Here is a 17,521-nt window from a genome sequence, read left to right as displayed (position 1 = left end):
TTCCTCCTCTTTTATGACCTGTCTCTAAGCTTACATGATCAGTGAGAATTCTTACTCTAAAAGACTGTGTGGTTCTCCACAGACAGGGATTTAACCTCTCTCATATTCTTGCTCAGCTCATGAAAACTGCCAGTGGTGTGAGTAAGCAAAAGCTAGATGCTGAGCTTGGTTCTGCAACTCTGTAAGCAGCAATTTTTCTGTCTCCTGGGCTCTGGAGAGACTGGAGAGATTTAAGATCCAAAAGATCTTAAATCTTTTGGATTAAACCAAAACCCAGTGCATGCAGCCCTCCAAAAGGAAGCATGCTGGTCATGGTCAGTGTGGTCATATACTGTGGATGTTTTCTACCTGGGCTTTCAGCAAACCTTTTGACAGTGACTCCCATGGGCTCTCCTGGAAAAGCTGGCAGCCTGGCTTGGCCAGGTGCACTCTTCATTGGGTACAAACTTTTGGGTGGCTTGGCCCAGGGAATGGTGTTGAATGGAGCTACATTCCATTGGTAAACAGTCAAGAGGGATGTTCCCCAGGGTTCAGTACTGGAGCCAGCTCTGTTTAATATCTCTAGTGGTAATCTGGATGAGGGGATAGAACACAGTGCCAGTTTGTAGATGACACTGAGCAGGGTGGCAGTGCTGACCTGCTGGAGGGCAGGCAGGCTCTGCAGAGGGATCTGCACATGCTGGATCATGGCTGAGGCCAATGGGGTGAGGTTCAACAAGGCCCAGGGCTGGCTCCTGCCCTTGGCTCACAACAGCCCCAGGCAGGGCCACAGGCTGGGGCAGAGGGGCTGGAAAGGACCTGGGGGTGCTGTGCCAGCAGCTGAACATGAGGCAGCAGTGCCCAGGGGGCCAAGAAGGCCAAGGGCATCCTGGCCTGGCTCAGCAGTGGTGTGGCCAGCAGGGCCAGGGCAGGGATTGTCCCCTGTGCTGGCACTGGTGAGGCCACAGCTCCAGTGCTGTGTGCAGGGCTGGGCCCTCAGTGCAGGACAGACCCTGAGGGGCTGCAGTGAGTCCAGAGAAGGGCAGGGCAGTGGGGAAGGGTCTGCAGCACCAGGGCTGGGAGCAGCAGCTGAGGGAGCTGGGGGTGTTTAACCCAAAAAAGGAGACTCAGAGAGAGACCTTATCACTCCCTACAAGTACCTGAAAGAAGGCTGTGGCCAGGTGGAGGTTGGTGTCTTCTCCCAGGCAATCAGTGACAGGATGAGACAACACAGCCTCAAGCAGTCTCAAGGCCAGTTCAGGTTGTGGATCACGAATGTCATTATGGAAAGGATTGTAAAATACTGAAACAAACTGCCCAAGGAGGTGGTGGGATCTCCATCCCTGAAAGTGTTCAAGAAATGACTGGACATGACACTTAGTGCTATGGTCTGGTTAACAGCTTGGTGATCAGTCAAAGTTTGTACCTGATGATCTTGGAGACCTTTTCCAGCCTAAATGATTCTGTAATTCTATTACTTGCTCTGTATGTTATCTTCATAGTGTTCTCAGTAGAGAGGCTCCACCAATTAGGAGCACACACTTAGGGGGTTTATATATCTGAGTACTAGAACCTCAGACTCCTCTTGTCTTATGAAGAACAACGATTGCCTAGGTGACATTTGATTGAGTCATTAGTAGGTCTTTTGAAACTGGCTGTATGAAACAGATACTTAACAAATCAAAACCTACTTCATTTTCTGGTGAGGTCATGTCTGTCTATGTATTTCCAATAGAACAGGGAGAAGAAGAAAAGTGAAATCAGAGAAATAACCTATCTTTAGTGTACTACTCAGATACAATTGCCTTCAAATATAGAGAACTGTATGTGATTGCACAGCAAGTACTCCCCAGTCCCATGCACCTGTGTTAGCAGGACACCTCTAATTAAAGGAGTAGAAAATTTTATACAGACAAATAAATTATACCTTTCCTGAGTTTATGTATCCACACTGATGGCTAGTCAGAAATTTGTAATTACCTTCACCTTCCAGAAAACATTTCAGTAAACACTGGAATTTGGCAAGCTTCCATGGTTTGAAATCTTACTGGGGAGAAAATACCTCATATACAACACATGCAATTGCATTTGAAGGTGTACACCTTTTCATTTCTTAGTGCCTGCTTTTTTTGTGTTTAAGTTTGAGTTTTGTGGGCATCAGAGGATGAAAGCAAAAACTAGAATGCTTCAATAAAAGAAACAAACAAAGTAATCTCTCAAGTTCTTCATTTCTGTTCAGGCAAATGATAGAAGTGATCTGGATACAACACCGAGCAAAACCTGCTTTTCTGCAGCTGCCCTAAAGTTTAAGGTAACCAAGGCTCATTAACCTCACCTGACAGAAGACTTGGTACAGTGATCACACCATGGCTGGGACATAGTCTGTTTATGTCAGGTACTGCAGGAGCATTTCAACACAGACATTCCTCTGCTCTGATTGATGCTGGGTAAGTTGAAATACTGAACATAGACAATTTCAGCTCCTCTATATAGTGTTTTTCCAGGTTTAACCAGTGAACTCTCATGGCACTTCCTAGAAACAGGCAGGAGCCAAGTTCACACACATGGCTCCATGGAAGGGGGAGATGTAGACATGACTTTTCCTGCATCTGAAGGCTCTGTGTGCTCAGTTGCATGCCTTCTTACTCCACTGCTCATCTACATATGTGTATACGTGTCACAGTTTAGAAAAGTCAGTCTTTGTCTCTCTCTACCAATTTCAATTATATATTCCCTGGGTTAAAGTGGCACCCCACCAGAATCTACACTGGGATGTTTTGTGTGTTTATTGATTTTGCCTGGTCTGATTTTTACTTGTGCTGTGAATGCAGTGAACAGTGTTCAAAGGCTGGGCAAGAGCACAGACAGAAGTAGCAGAATCACACAGTCACAGACCTCAGCTTGCTTTGATAGTTTGCTGATATTAAATATCTTCCCAGTATGCTGAGCCTTTTTTATATACACTGTTCCATGCATTTTTTTCAGTTTTATTTTTACATAATCCTTTTCTATACATGCTCTTGAATTTGCTTCCCAGTCCCTGAGTATGAACAGAGACGGGAGGGAGAGGTTGTATGAACTCCTGAAGATGAATTTCAAGCTCCTGATTCCTTCCTACTCACTGCATTCTACAAGGTGCAGCCTGGTGAAAGGCTAGATAAGACAAAATATAACAGAAAATGCTGAAGGTGTGAGATGAAAATCTTAAAAGGTGAGAATGCCTGCTTTGGAATATAAATCTTACTGGGGGGGAAAAATCTGGTAGAAAACAAGTTGGGGAGACATGTTCCAGAAATTACCCCCAATGACCCTTTTTGGAGGCAGGGGAGCTCCTCAAGAGGTCATTAGCAATCTGGAGAAAAGCAAGTGTGTTTCAAGGATTGAAAAGAGTGGGAATGACAAGTCTGCCTCCAGTGGCTGGCTGGTGGTGCAGGGAGGTGAGGGCAGGCAGCAAAGGTCTCTGCCCAGGTGCATCCTGCCCTCCCAGACATGCAGGGGTGGTGCAGAGGCTCTGGCCTGTTGCAGGCAGCACCACACGCCAAGGGTGAGCTGGGGGTGCTGCCTGGCTCCAGTCCTGCCCAGTGGGGTTTGGCTCTGAGTACATTTAAAATCACTGCAGTGATGTGCAGTCAAACTCTGGTTTAGGGTATGTCTGTGGTGGAGTCACCATGAAGTAGTTTTCATTCCTGAAGAAAGCATTCATGAAAAAGTAAAGAGCAAGTTATTAGCCCTTTAAAGACAAATGAAGCTTTTCTAAACTACATCAAATAGAGATGAGCTTGAGTAACACTATTCACACCTTTTAATTTTGTCTGAACTTCCAAGGTATCTTGGTCTAGGCTCCTTTATCCTAACTGGTGGTCTGAGATGTAGAAACTCCTTCACTTTGGAAAATAATCTCTTAAAGAAGACTCAAGAGTGTTTTCCTTTTCTAAATATTATTCTGAATTCCATTTCTTGAGTTTCTTAATCTATAAAATGGGAGTATTATTTTCTTCACAACCTGTTAGGGTTCATTGATGGATGACCATGCAAGTATACAGCTGTACAGTGCAAGGTCATATTGTATTAAACTTACCTCTAATCCATTTTTATCTGTGAAAAGTGTCCCTTTCTTTCCACCAGAGTTGCCCAAAAGGTGATCAATATAGGCAAAAAAAGGTGAACAAACACCTCATCCTCACAATAAGATGAGACCTTTGGGCTAAATTCAGCAGGGTTATGGCAGACCTCAGCTGTGTACCTTTGAAAGGTCTAATACCTGCCTTTGTTTGGAAAATCTGTAAGTAATAGGGATGAGATCTGTAGGAATCAAAAGAGATAATTCAAAACCACAGTAGCTTTCACAAGAAATAATCTTGTTTCTCTGTGTTTTAAGAGATCTATGAAACCCCAGAGAAACCTTGGAGGTCTTTCCTCAATAAATTGAACTGTTCTGGAGCAATTCTGAAGCTTTTGAGTTTTTTCTCAACTCTGACCCTTATTTACCAGCACTGCAGGACACTGAGCTTGCCCCAGTGCTTAGAGTGATAAAGATTTTTTTTTTCTTATGTGATGGGAACCATCACACCATAGCTACTACCTTTTTCCTCCAGAAGAATGACTGCAATAAGGCAAAGCTTATAATCATTTGCAGCAGCCTAAGGGCAAAACATTTCTAAGTTTTCAGGAGAAATCGCTGCATCTTACAGGACTACTGGCTGTTATTTTGTTTAAATACCAGAGATGTCCACTGAGAAGGTGGCCATGAAAGTACTACAGTAAAACATTCTTTTTCAAAATATTTTAAAATGTTTCATGCTGGTGAGAGGAGCCATTTTATAATTCAAGAGACTATTGATCCCTTTTCCAAGACCATCACCAGGGCTTTGAATGTGCTGGCAGATTTTTTTTTTTTTTTTAATATGGTCAAGATAAGTAATATCAGCCTATTTCTCTTACAGGCATTAGGAGGGCTGATATTGCCATCCTAAGCGCTGGAGCCAGATTCAGACCCTGGAAAGAGAAAATACACAAAGTTAAAACTCCTGTAGTTTGGAAAGTATTCCCTGGAGGACTGTCTCAGCTACTGAGTCTAGCTGAGCTGCAGGTGGGTTTTTCATAGAGGATTCCCAAAGGATTCCTCTGCGTTCTGATTCATGGCTGTGTTCTTGAACAGGTGAGCTTTACCCAAACCAGAAAATGTAGCACTCTCTCCTCTGCAGGCTCAGGCTTGACCCTTTGCCATCCCCACATGAACCCTGTCTTGAAGGAGTGATTCAGCAGGACAAAGGCTGTCACATCCAAACCAGCACCTACCACCTCTCTAGGCATGGCTTAGATGAAATATGTCACCATGCAGCCACAGGTGGTACCCAGCCAGCTGCAGCAGTCTGGCAGTGCCAGGGAGAACCTGGCACTGCCAGACTGTGTCCACTCAGAGTTGCACAACACTGAGAGATTTGAAGGTTTTTCAGCTGCAAATGTGGATAAATATATACATTTTCCACTTTGATGAAATAGTTCTTGACAGAGACTCTTAGCAAATATAATTGATTATTGTCAGTCTGGCATTGAGTAAGGGGCTGTCTTTTATGTTATGTGATGAATACACATTGCTCTGTTTGTAGGAACAGTTCTCAAGGTTCTGGCTTACACATACAAGAAGCTGACTCCATTGCAGATCTGCTCTCAGGGTTGCTGAAACTGAAGCCTCCAATGAACACAGCTTTCATGGGAGACAAGGCTTGAAGGGACATGGAGATCAGACCCTGCTGTCCCAGGCAAAAGCATCAAAATTTATTGTTTCATAAACAGATTAAGCAAAGTGTAAAAACAGATTCATGCCCCCAACAGAATGAATGCATGTAAAAACACTTCGCTACAATGGCAACAAAAAATATGCTGCTAATTTGTTGCTCAAAATTTTTCCGGGGATGGTTATTAGACATTTGTTTTGAAGTCAGTATTTTCTCTTAGGTGTGTGTGTAGCAATGTATCTGAACCACTTATGTCATTCTGTGTACCAGCCAAAATGCCTGTAGATAACAAGACCTCTGCAGTCTTGTTTTCCAGAGCTCTCAGGAATTCATCAAGGTTACTGGGAAAACAACAGAATTAAAGTAAGAACAGAGAGCCTGAGAAACTATCTACAAAGAATGTAAACCCTAGATACAGGAGGGGCAATGTGATGATAGACATTTGACCCATTAGATGTCCTGAAGAACATGTGCCTGCCTCCTGGACAAGGGACTTAGCTAGCCCAGAGATGTGTGCCACATGGAGCGTAGACTTAGAGTCTGTAATTGGGATTGTATTGTAAACAAAAAATGGCTTCTGGTGAAATCATATTGATTTTACTATTCAGTTGCCCATTTCCCCCTGCAGGTGTGACTGTTTTCCATCTTGGCAGTAAAGCACTCTGCTTCCCAAGGTATTTACAGAGAGTGGCTCCATGTCCCTTTCTCCATTGGCAAAGACAAGAAGCTGGAGTCTGGACCTTAGGATATGCCACCACTGCCCTGGCAGTCCTAGGAGCCTCCCTCTGCCCAGCTCCCAGCTGAGCTCCTTCCTAAACAGAGGAGACCAGACTTATCTACTCATTTCCAGATGGGATCTCTGCAGTGTAGCACCCTCTGACACCCAAAAGATATTTCATTCTAATGACACCACTGGGATAGGGTTGTGTGTTTTTCCCTCAGGCCTGTTATATTTGTAGGTATTTTATGCTCAGTAGAGAGTCTTAGGCCTTTCTCTTGTCACAGCTGACAACCTTTGTAGCAGAAACACATGTGCCCTGTGAGTGAGAAGCCACAGCAAATTGTACACCACATCAGTGGGTTCCAATCACAATTTCACCTGGTCCTTTGAGATCCTGCTATCCCCTTCAGTGCCAGCAATGCTTCCTACACCTCCAGCAGCACCCACCCAGCCCACTGTAATTGCTCATTCCTAATTTGGACAAAGAATGTCTTCACAAAAATAGCAAGAGGAAGCCTAGACTACTGACTGCATTTTTACACTCCTTTCATTCTCATTTGCAACCTTTCCACCACACACGCCTTCCCTACCTCCTCCTTCACTACATTAACATGCATTCCATTCCTCCCCACATCTCCCAGCCAAGCAGGCTTCTGTCACCAAACTGATGGCTGTTACCACGACTTGCAATTTGTATTTTTATTGTATAATGAAAGTTCATAAGCAATCTCACAAAAACCATTTAGTACATACTAGATCTAGGGAAAATATCTTTCTCTTATGCAACAGAAATAAAATTTAAAAAAACCAACAACGACAACAACAACAAACAAACAAACAAACCCACAAACAAACAAGCCCACAACTAACCAAAACTACACCAAGCCCCTCTGCCTCCTCAGATTTATGTTTCATATATATATTTTAAAACCCAAAAGACCAATACAAAACAAAACCACCACCCAAACCCCCCCAAAATAATAGAGGAACATCTGTCACTGAAGACGTTTAGCCACACTCAGCTGGAAAGTTGAGTTTCCAAAAATTTATGAGCCTACTAGGAACGAACTAACCCCTGGAAAGGGTGAGGTTAGGATCTCACTTACCAGGGCTGCTTTTCTCATCCGTCCAGTGTCAGAGGACAATCCTGCTGTCTCAGAGCAGAGCAGAGTGAGAGAGGGATGGAGCTCCTCACAAGGGCAAAGAAAAGACAAGAAAAATCAACATCTGGAAACTTTTACAGATACTGTAAAAATGAGCCCAGGATCAGTCTGCTTAGGGCCACCTTCTGCACACCATTGTTTTCTTGATGGTATCCTTGTATCCTTGAAACAGCAATCTATGAGAGAGGAGGCAGAACCCTGCAGCTGGGATGATGGGCACTGTCAGCGAGGAATCACAGGAAAGTCCCACCTGCTCCACCTTGTACCAGTTGTACTTGCAGCATCAGGAAGGAACTCCACCTGCCTGGAAACCCCAGCCATGCCTCTTGCTCCATGGGCCCTTGGGTGGGAGCTACATGGGGCTTTGCCATCAGCTGCACCTCTGGTGGTGGCTGTACCACGGCAGAGCACCTGAGCTGTGGGCACCCACCCTGGCACTGACAGGAGGGTCTCATGTCAGTGTCACACTGCAACACCTGCCCCAGGGGCTTTGGACAATGTGGGCACACTGGAACACAACCACTGCGGAGGCTTACATGTGACACTTCTGTGACACTTCTGCAGACACGTACTGATGTTCAGCCTGGGTGCCCCAGAGGCACAGATGTTCCCTGATGCCTGCTGAGATCCATGCCTGCTCCCTCACTGGCACTGCATCACCCAAGGAGGCCAGGCTGGAAAGGGCAGCATCTCATGGCACTTATACACTCAGGGAGTCACACACATACAGGCTATACCTCTGCCTGGAGGGTCAGGGCTTCCCTCTAGGATCAGTATCTCCCTTCCAGATGGAGGTGGGCATGTGCTGTCTGCCTCTTTGCTGAACAAGACAGCAGAGAGGGCTCCAAGCAAGAAGCCTGTCTCCCTGGGGATTCATCTGGTGCATGCAGGTCAGGGGTGGTTGACACCCAGGTCAGGGGCTTATGGGACAAGCTGGGTGCATTAAATAAAGGTGCATGACTGTATGCAGCAGCACGCCTTCTGCCCTGTTGCCTGAGGTGTCAAGTGGGGCCTTCATTAGTTTACAAGGGATTGCTATTGCAAGACATGTCAGCATCAGCACTGTTCCCAGCACAGCTTCATGGCTTCTTCCTTGCTTTGACTTGTTGAGAAACCTAACATGAAAGAAATGAAAGAGCAAATTGTCATACACTGTAAAAGCAGGAAGGCTTCTGGGCTGTCTGTTCTCCCCTGAATATCACAGACTGTTACGTTTCCTCTAGACATTTTTCCAAGTCTGGAATCTGGATGAATCTATGATGCACCCAAGTGCACAGTGCCTGGACCACAGGGTTACCTTGGGTTATGTAACCAAAAAAAGTGTATTTTATTTCATCTATAGAAAGCAGTTGGGAGATGGTTTCTTTTTTCTTTACCTCTTGTAACTCCAGGAGGGAGTAGGGTGGATGCCTTCTGATGACAGACGAGCTTTTAAAACCAAGTGGGGCAGTGTTTCTTATCTTTTTCATCAACCATTCTTATCCGCCCTCCAGTGGATATCTTCTGCAAGGCTCACCAATGACGACACTTTACATCATCCCATTGTACGATGCTCCACCCAGTGGGGAGGAGCCAACCATTCCCTACCCAGATAAAAATGGGGACACAGGGACCCCAGACATTTCCTCTTTTCCACTGGATTCCCAGAGGAAGACTGGCCTCATTTCACCACCACTGAACCTGTCTACAGGATCATCTCTACTCCAACAGAACCACATCTGTCACTCCAGGAGGATTTATTTGGACTTCTTCCAAGGCCCTGGCCAACAGGGTGTCAGGTCATATTCCTGACTCTGTCAGGGTTTTCTAGGACTTTTGTTTGTTTCCTTGCTTGGTGGGGTTTTGTTTGTTTGTTTGTGGGTTTTTGTTACTGCATTTGAATTTTAATATTCTTAGTAAAGCACTGTTATTCCTATTCCCATATTTTTGCCTGAAAGCTCCTAATTGCAAAATTGTAATAATTTGGAGGGAGGGGGTTTTACATTCTCCATTCCAAGGGAAACTCCAGTTTTCCCTGACAGATACCTGTCTTTCCAAACCAAGACAAGGGTGCAGAGGCTTTCCAATGTCCACTGGCCCAACAGCTGAGCAAATCCTCTTGGGAAGTCCACGCTCTCTGGTTCTGGCTGCTGGTCAAGTCATTCCTCTGCACTGGAATCCCAGGTCTTTTGGCAGGCATGAGCCTCAGAGTGAGGTTCAGACTGATCTTCCCAGGCACTGGACGAGCTCTTCTGAGTCCCAAGCAGCATTTCCCAAGCCATACATCTGTCATCTTGGAGTAAGCCTTTGTGTAAGTGGCAAATGGTCATGATGTTGTAACTTCCCTTCTGGGCCTTTGTAGTTATTGTTGTGCATGTCCTGTTTTTCGCAATTATGTGATAGCTGGGTCAGTGTGAACTCCAGCAATGATGAGCAGAGAGTAATGCAGCAGATCTGGCACAAAAGGAACCCTGTAAGGAGATTTATGCATTCAAGGTTTATTTGTTTAGCACTTGTTTTCTCTGCTCATACCATCTTCTGTTATACAATGGTTATCTTCATAGAATAGATTGGATTTTAGTCAGACAAAAATGACTTAACCATTGAAATGTATATTATCGTCCTACCCACCTGTACCCACAACACACAGACAGCATGAAGTGCCCTGTGCTTTCAATTCCCTGTGCCACTGAAAATACTACAGGAAACTGTATTCCCTTGATATGCTATATAGAGTAAAAGATAATGGCAAAGAAAAGAAAAAGTAACAAAAACTACCTGCTGAAATAAGCTAAATACAAAGTGTAAGGGGCTAACACTGGTCAAAAAAATTCTGAAAGCAAAAATTTACAGAAAAATTTGGCCAAAACTTTACTTCATTGATCTGTTTTCAGCATGAAAAACTGGAAAAAACCATGGACCACAAGAAAAAGGCTACTGTGTCACAAGGCTGACTAGAACCCCTGCTGCTATCATAATTGCAGAATAGTTGTGTACATACTAAAGTAGACATCCTTGTATCCTATATAAATCAATATTCAAAATATCTGCCTGCTTGTAATTAAAATGCTTGTCATTATACAAACTATGTTAAAAAATTGCAGAAGAGAAAATATTTTCTCCCTCTGGATATTTTCTTTATTGTAAGTAGCTTATTTGAATATTAGTGTATTGTGGTTTGTAGGAGAGGATTTTGTGCCTGGAATAAAGAATTTTCTCCTAACATGCTCACTTTTAGCATCCATGGAGAAAAAATGTATCACACTGTAGTGATGTACTGCAAAAGCAGAGAATTTCATATTAATTATATCATGTGATGCCAAAGGTCCTGCTGGCATTGTCTGAGATGCTGCTGTAGAGACACTGATTTTGGATTGTTAGGGTTGATAACTTTAACTGAATGTGAATATAAATACTATAAACAAATTACAAATTAAAATACACCAGGAAATCCTCTCTCCTCCTGAAAAAGAAAGCTGATATTTAATTATTAAACAAACTGTTTTCTTCTTAATATCTTAGCACACAGTTCACACACAGCTTATCACAAGCTAAGCTGAGAAGAGAATAAACAGGATGCTGTCAGCTGCTCTGGGTAGCCACCCATGGGGATGCTCTTATCCCAGGGCAAATATACACAAGAGTCTATCTCCCTGCTCAGGGAAGGAGTTCTTCCACATAGTCCATAGGCAAGGACATGCCCACAGCTTGTAATCAAGGAACAGCTGACGTGGTCTATCTGCATGCCCAAAATTGCTCCAGAAGAGCTTTGTACTGGACTGTATTCCAGGCAGAGATTTACCCTGGCGCCAGGGGGGATTTAATTTCTCTTTCTGTTCCCTGCTGCAGCCCCTTCCCCCTGCCCTGCACATTGTGGGACTGTATCCAATTCCCCAATCCCAAACATCCGAGAAGGTGAGCGCGGCACTGGAGGCACAGGAGGCCCGGTGCTGCCACAGGGGAGGAGTGGAAAGGGAAGCCGCTGATGCCTCTTTCAGACTGAAGATGTGTGAAACCAGCCTGTCCCCATCACCTGAGCCACCAGGCCAGGGCATAGAACAGCACTCAAAACAAGGCGTGCTTGCATCAGCCCACACACCTTCGCAGGCTATTCACACACAGAGTTAGCACCAGTGTGCTCAGAGGAATCGCATAAACACAATAGACTTTAAAAAGCAGCGATTAGGCTAAATCACTTAGAGCAGTTACATCCTTCTCCGACTATGCAGGGCTGCTCCTTACACCAGGAAAAAAATTGAGCTGAAAACCACCAAATTATGGGCTTCATACACACTCTTGGCATATTATTCTTCTTTCACAGGCAGGAAATATTTTTCTAATCTTCATCCAAATTTGCTCAAGATGCTGTTCCCACACTGCTGATAACAAATCTTTGGAAACTAGTACTCTGCAATAACAACTTTGCAGAGCTGTGGTGAGGGAAAGATCTTGCCTTACAAGTGTGCCAGCACTGCGGGGACATTACTGTGGCAGTCAGTGCTGGGACCAGCTGCTCCTGCAGCCACACACAGCCGGGCACAGCAGCCTGGCAGCCAGCAGGATGCCACAGCAACATGAAACCCAACAGCACTGGGGTTCAGAGCTAACCTGGTCAGAGCTCTCAGGTTTTCCAGTCACTCTGCTTGCCTTATCCAATCTTTTTGAAATTAGTCAAAGTCGTCACAGGTATCGTCAAAGCTAGAGATGCACTGAAGGAATACCCATAGGAAGGAAGGCAGCCTGTTCCAGATTTGACAGTGATAACCTCCTGGTGAGGAAAAGGATGTTGCTAAGAAAAAAAGAGAGAAAAAAAAGTGTTGATTGCTTCAGCTTAAAAACCCCACAAGGAAATATTGCAGTGTTTTGAAGATTACTCTTGTCTTCCCTTCTTTCCAAAATATCATAGCTATTTTGAACTAGAAGGTAGAAGATTTACAAAAGGGAGAGGTTTTCTTCACAACTTTTGCCTTTTAGAAAACAGACATTTCTGCGTTCTTTTTACACCTTGTTTTGATGTCTGTTCGGTTAAAAAACACCCTTTTAAAAATGAAAGTAGACTTTTGGAGGATTGATACTAAGGACTCCATACCTAGTCTCATATTTTCATTGTTGTTAACCCTAAGAGAATGACTTTCATAGTTTCAATAATGGTTCTCCTTTGACAAGATAAAATGCAGGTAAAATTCTCCTAAGCCTTGAACTCTGCCAGTCTCTCTCCATGTTGAAAGAACAAAGAAAGGACAGACCATGCCTTTGCAATTTCCCCTAAATAAACTGGAATAACCTTAATTTTTTTTTCTTCTCAACTTAAAATGATTCATCTCCCCCATGGAGAAAGTTTGCAAAGGAACAGTTTTGGTCAGGAAACAAACTTCAGGCATAGGGGATATTTCTTTGCACTTTTCTAGAAGACTCATGGGTCCTTTCTGTATTTCTGTGACTTCCTCAGAGTTTGCTGTTTTATTTCTGTTCAGTCCCAGGCTGAATTTCTCCAAGCAAGGACAACTGCCAGAGCTGCTCAGGATACCACATTTTCTAAGAGGTATCCATGCTGTCCACATTTTTAGTGACAGAGCAGCTGAGAATTTTCCAGAGCTGGCCATGGGAGCTCTGGCCCAGACTCCTGGGACAACAATACTCTAAAGCTCTACAGTTAAAGGCACCAGCATTGGTTTTTCCAAAAACCCAAGCTCTTCCCCTCAGACACCTTTCTCCCTCCATAAAAATCTAAACTCCATTCCTTCAGCTGTAGCTTCTCAAATAAGGCATTACTGGCCAGAACAAGTTCTGTACCAAACCTCAAGTGAAGGTCACACCTACTCCATAATGCAAATCAAAACACAATTTACAGTCATGGCTTCTTCGTCAAACCACTTGGCACACAATTCTTCATTTTGACATGCCTTTTACAGGCATGTGTGTAAAAGATCCCACTGTGACTGTGTGGCACTGCAGCCTGTGACAGCACACATTCAGATAACAAACATACTTTCTCACAGCAGGAAAAAGCTCGAGGTTGGATGGAGGGGAAACAAAGTCATCCAGCTTTTCCCATCCAACTCCGTGGTTCTAGTAAAAACACACCCTGATCCAGATTTCTGAAGAGTTTTGAATAAAGCCTAACAGCTATGTAGCCACAGGTTTTTGGAGTTCTGTAACAACCAAAGTAATATGAAGTGTGCTTCATGCTACAACATCCCAAAAGTTCAAGGGTTTTCATAAAAATAATCTGGATACTTCAAAACACCTATGATTTCAGATCACCAAAACCTGAGAAAATAAAAACTGCATCAACCTGCCTCTTCCATTTTCCCGGTAAAAAGAGAAGCCTGTATCAATGCTGAATGCCAGCAGATTGTGCAGGCTGAATATCTGAAAGGAAAACCTTTTTTACAGACTTGCAGTTCAGAGCGTTTTGGAAGCATCCACTCAGCAGGGTAGTCAATAAGACTTGTGAATCCATTTACTGCATGTTTTAGATCAATTTCACTCTGAGTTCTCGTACAACATTTCAAACCTGCTGAACCCCCAAGACATTCTTTTCCTGTAGTGCCTTTAGAATAAGTGTCTCAGTCATCAGAAAACATTGTGTGTTTTCCTTCAGAGCTATGACTTGTGACTGGTATTTTAAGCACTAAGGAGCTGAACGTTGAAAATAAAGCACTAAGTAGATCTTTCGCAAGTTCCTTCCTTTCTCTAGGTACTGTTGCTTTTGTCTTATTTTCAAGCAAATGACTGATTCAGTTTCTTGTTATTGTTCTTTCTTCCACAGGTTTGAATTGCAAGCCAGCAATGCACTGCCTTTCATGTACAAAAGTAACAATGCATCAAAAATCAATAAAAATATGTGCAGCTTTTTACTTCATTTCACTTACCCACATTTACCTTTATGGCTTGGCAAACATCTTACCAGGGTCTAGTTTTTCTTGTTTACATCTAAATCTGCTCTTATTGCCCACTGCCCTTAAGTAACTGAGGTTTTGCCTTCCATCCATTAGGAACATTTTGAAAACAACAGGGAAATTTGCTACAACAGCTGTTAACTTCAGCCCCTCTCCTCCAGATCATAATATGGCAAGTAAAATTCACAGAAGATGTTGGTCATGAGTTATTTTTGCCTCAGTGGTTCAAGGGTTTTTATTCATATGATTACTTTGAGGGGTGCCTTAAGGGATGAGGAGTTATTGCTCTGCAGTATTTGAATATGTGCTACAGCTCAGAGTAAAACCACCGAATGCATGCAAGGCTGTAACACCCCCAGACTGATAGATGTGTGCACCTATAACCGTCTGTAAGAGCTGGTTTAGATCACAAACTGTGTGTTGGTGCTGGCTCAGGGCTGGCCTGCACAGAGGGTGTGAAGAGGCTGGAGCTGAGCCCAGGGCCCGGCAGCCGCCGGGGTCACCGCGCGCTGCGGACGCCGTGCCTTGCCAACAGCTCCCAAGGAGCAGACCAGGAAAATGGAAATCACTCAGGGCTGACTCCTCAGAGAAGGCAGCCTGTGGGTGAAGCTTGTGTGTTCTGGAAGCTGCTTCACCTCTGTGAATGATACCTACCATCCACTAGTGATTGCTGGACTTGGATTGCTGTCGCTAGCACGCAATAAATTCGTGTTACACAGACTCACAGATCTCCCAACAGCTGGTGCTGGTCTCCACTAGAGTTGGGTCAGATTCTTCTCTTAAATAACACATGTAATTTTGTCCCCCATATTACATCTGCACATGGATTTCAGTGTTTTCATTATTTAGAATTATTCACTGAATAATGCATGGGAACATCTTGCAGACTGTGTATTTACTTGTGAATGCTGTGCCACAACTACTGCTTGCTCAATAGCTGGGCTGTGTGATTGGTCACCAAAGTCAAATAGATTTTTTTTTATCCTCAGACCAAGAGGAATTTTCAAGCTGCATGTTTTAAAAATGAGAATAGTCAGTCACATGCACTTTTTACCAATACCTGTAACATTTCCAATTCCTTTGCACATTCTTAAGAGAATAAATTTTATGTTTACATGTGCCATCAATAAAATGTGAAACAAAACTGCAACTGTAGGTAAGTAAATAAAGTCAGCTCTTAGCCTGTGGCAGAATGTTTACCTAGGAAATGGGAAATCTGTGTTCACCTTCCTTTTCAGCCTGAAGGCAGTGCAGTCACATCCCTGCAACTCCCCTAGGCCAATCCCTCCCCAGCTGAGTCTTCCAGGTAGGGACACCCTACACTTTGAAAGTTTTCCTCTTACGACTCAAAATTATAAGTTTCCTGAAGCTGGGGGCTGGCAAAAACAACAAAACAAACAAACAAAACAAACAAGACAAACAAACAAAACAAACAAAACGGCAACACAAAAAACCAAACAACAAAAAAAAACCCACAAAAAAACAAATGAACAAACAAAAAACCCAAAAAAACCCCACAACACCAAAACCAAAACAAACTCACAAAAACCAAGCAAACAAACAAAAAAACCAGCAAAAAACCCCGACCAAAACCACCAAAAAAACCCCATAAATAAACCAGACAACAGCCTCCCCCCCAAAAAAAACCCTGCCACATCAAAGAAGGGCAAAAATCCTAACCAAACAAAAATGAGCCAACAAAATAAACTCAAATCCAACCAATCAACCAAACAAACAAAAATTCAAACAACCAAAACCACCAAAATCAAGAAAAATATGATTTTGTAACCTGTCTGGTGGTAGACCCAGACCCAAGGTCCTTTTCTGGAGGAGCCCTCTGAGCTGCAGCAAGGAGGCAGTGGCAGAGGGTAGCACTGGCACAGTGAAAAACACCTTCAAGCAGCAAGACCTGCTGACCCCAGGCACAAAGGAGGTCACTGCTCTCTGTGTCCTGAGGGGGTGTAGAACAGCCAGGGTACAGCTCTGATTCAGGCACTGGGGAGCAGCAGGTAGAGAGGAAGATATCTGGCTTAATATCTCCTGCCAATTGACTCCTGATTGCTGCTTAGCAGTGCTGGAAAATTGGAGCCGTGTTACTCTTCCCACTGATAGAACAAACAGTCCTGTTCTGACTCTGAAACAGCCTGCCCATAATGGACACCCAGATTTTTAGATAATGCATGGGCAGAAGTCCCAAGCTCTGTATCTGCCCCCCCTATTTTCAATTACTTCCCTCCCCTGGAAATAATTCTCATGTGACTCTCCCTGACAGGAGAGGGGTAGTGCAGGACATTGTGGTGCCTCAGAAGCCCTGACAAGAACCTTGCCTCCCACCAGCTCTGTGTGTGCTGTGGCTCTGAGTGCACTGAAGGGGACACGGGAGGACTCCAAGGCCAGAGACAAGGAAAGGTATCACATCTTCTTTCACATTTCCAATGAAAAATTAAGGTTAACTTTGCAACAGATACCTTTCTGAAAGGACGAGGAAGGCCTTCCAGAGCTGCTATAGAAACAGGAAAGCCAAAGGTGAGGAAATTCCAGGGATAAGATGCAAAAGTAAAAGTTTTATGGAGAGGGAGAAGTATAAGCAATATTTGATGGATACATTTTTATTATAAAAAAGCAAAAGAAAGAGTGGAATGTGATAAAACCCAAATCCTGTGCATGATCCCATGTTTTTATAAAAGTTATTGATTTTGTAAGTACCAGGGCTTCAACATCAAAAAATTATGGTGGTTTCTGCACTATATTTTGTGTTTTGTTACCCAAAACATCCAACTATAAGAGACAGTGACAGAGAGAAAGAGATATTGAAAAACATGTCTGCATTTTTTTCTCCAAGTGTGCTTGACTAATTTGAACTCCAAGGTACAGTATGGTTTTTCTGTCTTGAATAACTCAACTCACACATATTTTCCATTGTCTTCCTTCACCTGTATCCACTGAACAAGAAATACTGAACATGAGAACAGCACTGTGCAGCAGAAGGTGCTGTCAGAGGAGCAGAGCTGCTCAGTGATTTCCCCTTGCAGCAAATCC

The 17,521-nt window shown here is 43.7% G+C and overlaps 1 long non-coding RNA gene across 3 annotated transcripts; it reads right to left on the bottom strand.

Moving 5' to 3' along the window:
* Nucleotides 1-6,849: 6,849 nt before the first annotated feature.
* LOC134564632 (uncharacterized) lies at nt 6,850-16,902 on the bottom strand. 3 transcript variants are annotated; one of them, XR_010083591.1, is made up of 4 exons: nt 15,683-16,902; nt 12,189-12,369; nt 9,627-10,051; nt 6,852-8,716 (listed from the first exon to the last, which is right to left on the bottom strand). It is a non-coding gene; the product is annotated as an uncharacterized LOC134564632 (long non-coding RNA). The 3 variants fall into 3 exon arrangements; XR_010083590.1 differs by having other exon boundaries at nt 6,850-10,051; XR_010083592.1 differs by having other exon boundaries at nt 6,850-10,051; nt 16,272-16,902.
* Between the last annotated feature and the right edge of the window lie 619 nt (nt 16,903-17,521).

Source organism: Prinia subflava, chromosome Z, assembly GCF_021018805.1.
Source record: "Prinia subflava isolate CZ2003 ecotype Zambia chromosome Z, Cam_Psub_1.2, whole genome shotgun sequence".
NCBI classification, from domain to species: domain Eukaryota; kingdom Metazoa; phylum Chordata; class Aves; order Passeriformes; family Cisticolidae; genus Prinia; species Prinia subflava.
The sequence above is the reverse complement of the archived record's forward strand: the minus strand, read 5'-3'. Positions and strand labels throughout refer to the sequence as shown.